The sequence below is a fragment of the Odocoileus virginianus genome, unplaced genomic scaffold, assembly GCF_023699985.2.
Source record: "Odocoileus virginianus isolate 20LAN1187 ecotype Illinois unplaced genomic scaffold, Ovbor_1.2 Unplaced_Contig_36, whole genome shotgun sequence".
Taxonomy (NCBI): Eukaryota; Metazoa; Chordata; class Mammalia; order Artiodactyla; family Cervidae; genus Odocoileus; species Odocoileus virginianus.
The window spans coordinates 617,637-624,355 of NW_027224353.1; positions in this window are offsets into that span (position 1 = coordinate 617,637).

Below are 6,719 nucleotides of genomic sequence, written 5' to 3' on the forward strand. Positions count from 1 at the left end.
GCAAGAGTACTGGAGTGGGGTGCCATTGCTTTCTCTGTCTTACAGATGAGAGCTACTCAAAGTTCCAGACCCACACCCTTGGATTGTGTCCTAAAAAACTGGGGTAAGTTTGATTCCCAGAGCTTAAAGTAGACACACCTGACTTTCTTTTGCAAACCTGCATGGCCACAATATCCACTGGATGGTGGCAAACAATGGCCGCTTAAAGGTTCTCTTAATTATGATACTGTTTTACCACTAGGTGTGCTGCAGTCCATGGGGTCGGAAAGAGTCGGACACGACTGAGCGACTGAATTGAACTGAACTTTACAACTAGACTGGTTCTGTAGAAGACAACGGAAATGGGTAGAAGTGCCATGTGTTCCTCTTTTTCTCTCTGCAAGATATGCCAGACTTATGTCCTATGGACACAGATTTAGATGTAAAGCCTCCAGCTTCCTCCTGTCCTCTTACTCTGCCCCTGTATCTGGGGCTCCCAACTGAGCAAGCTGAGGGTAAAGACATCCTTCAAGAAGGGTTGCTTAATCGCGAGAGAAGTTCAAACAACCCCAGTTCCAATGCAGCCTTAGACTACTTTGGTTTCAATAGGAACTCAGACAGTCAAATTAGAGAAGGCTCTGACAACCAAAACTAAGGGTCAAATGCAAGACATAGAGAAGATGAGACAGAGAATGAGATACAGGATGAGGATGAGAAAAAAAAAAAAAAAGGTTTCTCTAATCTATTCCTGGGAAGTATGCAAGGGTAACTAGAGAGGCTGAGGAACAGCCACACAACTTACTGCCTCTTCAGGAGGCCCCCACTGGGAAAAATAACCAATCCATAAAAATCCATAAAGCCCTTTTCTTACCCAGAGGTACAAGAGATAAAGAGAGATCTGACAGATTATCTAGAGGATCCAGAAGCCTTTACAAGACTAACTTTATGAGCTCACTTTGAGTGATGCCATGTATGTCTTTGGACAACTGCTGACTCCTAATTCAAGAACTCGAGTTTTGGGGAAGCTACTACTCTTGGAGATGAATGGCTTGAATGTGAGGCAAGGGGAAAGCAGGAGCACAGAATAGTTCTCCTCCCTACTGGGAGCCAAGCAGCCTCCATAACAGAGCCAGACTAAGATTATCACAAAGAGGACTGGAGACGAGAGCAGACCCACTTTGTCAATTACATTATTGAAGGACTTAAAAGAGCTCAGACTAAGTGTCTAAATTTTGATAAATTGGCTGACACAACAAAGAGAGAAAGAAGTCCCTGGCAGATTCCAGAAAGACTTCAAGAAGGCCTTCGAAAGTTCACTAATATTCCTCCTGAGAGTGCAGAAGGAGAGAAAATCTTAAAAGATAAATTCCTCACACAGTCAGCTCCAGATATCGACCGTAAGTTACAAAAACAGGCATTTGGACTGAATCAGCCTTTAGAAAAGCTGCTGCAGCTGACTCAGACAGTATATTACACTAGAGAATATGAAGAGAAACAAAAACAGAAAAGAACCAAAGAAAAGGCCCAGGCCCTGGTGATGGCAGTGAAAACTGCTATGTATCAGCCTGAGAGAAAAATGCCCAGAGGGACCCAGGTGAAAAGGGACAGACTTGCAATACCGTGAAAAGGAGGGGCATCTCAAGCAAGGTTATTCTCAGATATTTGAGCCACCCCCAGCTCCCTGTCCAGTCTATAAAGTACCACATGGAAGGAGAGACTGCTCTCAAAGGCATATACCCCAGGGGCTGGACTCTCAGGATAATCAGGACTGAAGGTGCCTGGGGTTCCCCACAGAAGCTCCCATCCTAACAACACCTGAGGAATACAGTATTAATAACTGTGGGAGGCCAATCAGTCGATTTTCTTTTGAACACTGGGGAAACTTTCTCTGTACTCACTGAAGCCCCTGGTCCACTTTCCTCCCGATTCACTACTGTAATGGAATTGTTTGGATGAGCCAAAAAAGTATTATTCCAGTCATCCTTTAAGCAGCAACTGGGACTCTGCTGTTTTCACACTAGTTTCTGATTGTGCCTGAGTCTCCCTCACCCTCTTCTGGGGAGGGATATGCTGAGCAAGGTCCAGGCCTCTGTTTTAATGAATATGGAGCCTGCTTTTTCTCTCCCATTAACTGAACAAAATGTAAATCCTAGAACGTGGGCTGATGGTAAACTGTGAGTTGAGCACAAAATGTTATTCCTGTCTTTGTTAAGCTTAAAGGCCCTAACCTATTTCCACATCAAAAGCAGTATCCACTAAAGCCCAATGTTAAGAAAGGTTAAAAACTCATCATTGAAAATTTAAAGGAACAGGGGCTATTACTTCCCTATAACAGTCCAGGCAACACTCCTATTTTGGGTGTGAAAAAGTCAAATGATAAATGGAGACTAGTTCAAGATTTACAAATAATAAATGAGGCTGTGGTTCCTTTACACCCTGTGGTGCCTAATCCTTAACTTTATTGTCTGAAATTCCTGAACAAGCCAAATATTTTTCAGGTACTGACTTGAAGGCTGCTTTCTTTACTATACCATTGTTGGAGGAAAGCCAATTTTCATTTACCTTTGAAGATACTACCCAGCAAGCTTCTCAGTTAACCTGGACAGTTTTTCCTCAAGGGTTTTGTGATCACCCTCACTTATTCGGGCAGAGCCTATCACAGGACCTACAAAACTTGAATAGCCCCAAGGCAGTGAGGCTATAATACGTAGAAGATATTCTGCTCTGTGCTGAAACAGAGGAAGCTTGCTCACAAACCTCAGAAGATTTCTTAAACTTTCTCACCAGATGTGATTATAAGGCATTAAGGGAAAAGGCTCAGCTCTGTAAACAGTCTGTTTAATGTCTGAGCCTAATCATATCAGAAGGGAAGGGTCATAGGCCCCAAGAGAATTAAACCTATACTAAATCATCCCCTAACTATGACTTTGAGACAAGTGAAAGAATTATTGGGTATCACAAGTTACTGCCTCATTTGGATTCTGGGTTATGGGGAACTTGCCCAGCCTTTATATAAACTTATAACTGAGACTCAGCAGGCCCAAACCAACAAGCTGGTTTGGTCCCCAGAGACTCAAAAGGCTTTTAAGACTCTTCAAACTGCTCTCCTGCAGGCTCCTGCTTTAAGCCTGCCCATGGGACCAGAGTTTAATCTGTTTGTTACCAAAAGGGAAGGTATGGCCTTGGGAGTGATGACACAACCCCAAAGCCCACACCAGCAACCGTTACCTTACCTAAATAGAGAATTAGATGTAGTTGCCAAGGGGCTGGCCACATTGTTTAAGAGTAATTGCTGATATTGCTTTGTTAGTGCCTGAAGCTCTAAGTTTACTAATGGGAAAATCTTACTGTACTGACTTCTCATAATGTGAGTGGAATCTTAAACTCTAAAGTTAATGGATGACAGACAGTGGGCTTCTTAAATATTAGTCATTGTATTAAAAGGATCAATAACTAAGCTCTCAGTTTGTGGAAACTCAAATCCTAACACATTCCTTCCTGAAATGGAAGATAAAACACCCAACTGAAACTGTTCCCAATTTCTAACTCTACACACGCAGCTTGGGAAGATTTAATGGCTACTCCATTAGACAATTCTGACATGGATATGTTTACAGATGGCAGTTCTTTAGTTAGGAATGGGAAGCAGAATCAGGTTACACTGTGGTTATATCTGAACAGGTTTTAGAGGCAAAGTCTCTTCCCCCCAGTACAAGTGCCCAATTGGCTGAGCTTGTTGCTTTGACTCAAGCCTTAGAGTTAAGCAAGTAAATATCTACACTGATTCTAAGTATGCTTCTTTGACTTCACATGCTTATGTTGCAATATATCTGAATAGGTTTTAGGAAGTCTCTTCTCCCTGGTACAAGTGCCCAATTGGCTGAGCTTGTTGTTTTGACCCAAGCCCTAGAAATAAGCAAAGGGCAGCAAGTAAATATCTACACTGATTCTACAAATGCTTATTTGACTTTACATGTTCATGTTGCAATATGGAATGAAAGCCAATTTAAAACAGCAAAAGGGGAACCTATTAAGCATTTCAAAGAGATTGAGAGACCTTTAACTGATGTATATTGTCCTAAAGAAGTAGCTGTTATGCATTTCAAAGGGCATAGTGGAAATCAGTTGGCCAACTCCCAAGCCAGAAAAGTGGCACTTTACAAATCCCCTGTCCTAGAAACACATCTAGTCTGGCAAGAATTAGAAAGATATGGGAAAAGAGGAGCAAAAATTACTGATAAAGGATGCTTATAGTCTGAGAATGGACGATTCACAATTCCCAAAAATGGTCAAAGGAAAATTCTTAAGGGGTTACACCAGAGTTTTCATTTATGTGTTAAGAGCACTTACAGATGGCTTCTGACCTATTTAAGGGTAAAAATGTAATGAAAACTTTAAAGACCATTATCAAGAGATGTGAGGTTTGTCTGAAAAATAATCCAAAGACTGAAAAGGTAGCAAAAACTGGGTTACAATGAAGTGGAAAGTATCCTTCAGAGAATTGGGAAATTGATTTTACTCATATACCAAAATCAAACTGATTTTCTTACTTACAGGTTTTTGTAGACTCCTTTACTGGATGGATTGAGGCTTTTCTTTGCTGTAGTGAACAGGCTCAGGAAGTTATAAAAATTTTAATCCATGAAATTACTCCCAGGTTTGGGCTACCTCAGAGCCTCCAGAGTGACAAAGGCTCCTCCTTTAAAGCTGTTGTAACTCAAGGGGTGTCAAAAGCTTTAGGAATAGAATATCACCTGGGGATCCCAATCTTTAGGAAAGTTAGAAAAGGCTAAAGACATTTATTAAGAGACATCTATATAAACTAATTCAAGAGACTCAGGAAAATTGGCTTAAAGTTCTACCCATAGCTTTAATGAGGACTCAAACTGCCCCTAAAAAGGAGGGACTGTCCTCTGAATGTATCTGTGTAAGATCCTTCTTACACCCAGACACTGTAACAGACCCTGAAGCCTTGGAATTAACTATGTGACTCAGGTTTCAGCCCTTCAACAGACACTAGAACTCCCGGGTTTGACTACTCATCCAGCCTCTGAGTCAAACAGACTGCTGTTTGAGCCAGGAATTGAGGTCCTAATAAAGACACTGGGATCTGGGGGACAATCACTCAAGCCCCAATGGGAAGGCCATTATCAAGTTATTCTTTCTTCTCCCACAGCTGTCAAGGTGCCAGGAATTGATTCCTGGGTTCACAACACTTGAGTTAAAAAGTGGCACCCTGACCAAAACTAAACAATGTCATTTTATGTCTTTATCCTCTATACTTTCACCTTTTATTTTTCAGATGGGTCTGATAATCTATGTGGGCCTGCTTCTGCTGATTCCAAAAGTCCTGAGTCTGCCTTCCTGTTCTAAGCTCATTCCCATGCTTCATTTCACAATTGGTCTAATTGCTGAGTCTGTGGAGCATTCCCCTCTTCATCAGTTGAAGGCTTCCCATGGTTGGGTTTTCAACTTCTAGGAAAAGACTTTCTTCATTTCTGTGAATACCTTCAGCAACAACAGCCACATATGATGCCTCTTTTTAATCTGATGACATCTAGCAATCCTAAAATGGACTAGTGTAACACTTCATACCTTAGCTATGGACATAACATGACTTTCAACTTTGATATACATGATCTTAGTTTAATGACTATTTTGCTGCACATAAAGAAGGTAAATGGGTCTAGATCTGGTGGTTTTCTACCTGATGTTTATCAAATATGGGATGAGGTCATATGGCTAACTCCTGAAAAGGGACACCTACTATCTAATGCTCCCATATGCTGGGAACAAATAGAGCCATCCCCAGAAGTTAGCCAACAACTTAATTACAATGCTTGGAAACAATTGGGATTTATCCTCAAGAAATAGTGTGACTGAGGGATTCAATCACAGTTCAGGTCCTTCTTTTGCCTATCCAGGCACTGATTGAATCCCTCAGTCACACTGAGTCCAGATATGTGACTCTTACCTATGGGTGTGGCTTCCCCTGGCTGGATAGGGAGATGCACCCTAGGTCTAGCTTTTACTCATGGCTTCATATTTTCAGAGCTTCCAGAGAAGCCTGCTAATCTGCCACACCTTAAAACTCATTGGGCAAGGTCTGTATTTCACTGGTATGATTATCTGGCTGCAATATTTGTTCCCTCTCTGAGAACCACAGATGTTATGCTGTGAGTTGAACAATTTTACTCAACAAGATTTACAAGATTCTCAAAAAGCTATTTCAGCCCTTAGTGCTGAACAAATACAAATTAGAAAGGTGGTTTTACAAAACAGATTGGCCTTAGATATTCTAATGGCTGCACAAGGAGGAACTTGTGCCATTATTCATACCCAATGTTGTACATATATACCAGATATGAGCACTAATGTTACTCACTTTACTAAACACATGAACAAGATGATTCAGGCTATGGATACTCCTGAAGCCTCAGTCACCTCACTTTGGGAAACGTTAACTAGCTCCCCATGGTGGAAAACTATTTTAATCATAATAATTCTAATTGTTCTGTTTTTACTGTTTTCTCCCTGTATCTGTAACTGTGCAACTGGAATTGTTTCTAACCATCTGAAAGCTTTTAAGTTACAAACGGTTGTCCAAGCTCCTACAAGTGCCACAGCCTCTGCCAACTATTATATAGGGACCCCGACTATTGGGGCCCCTATATCAGAGACCCTCACTATGAGGGTTAGAGAATATGTTGCCTCAAAAATTTAGGGACAATGCCCCATCC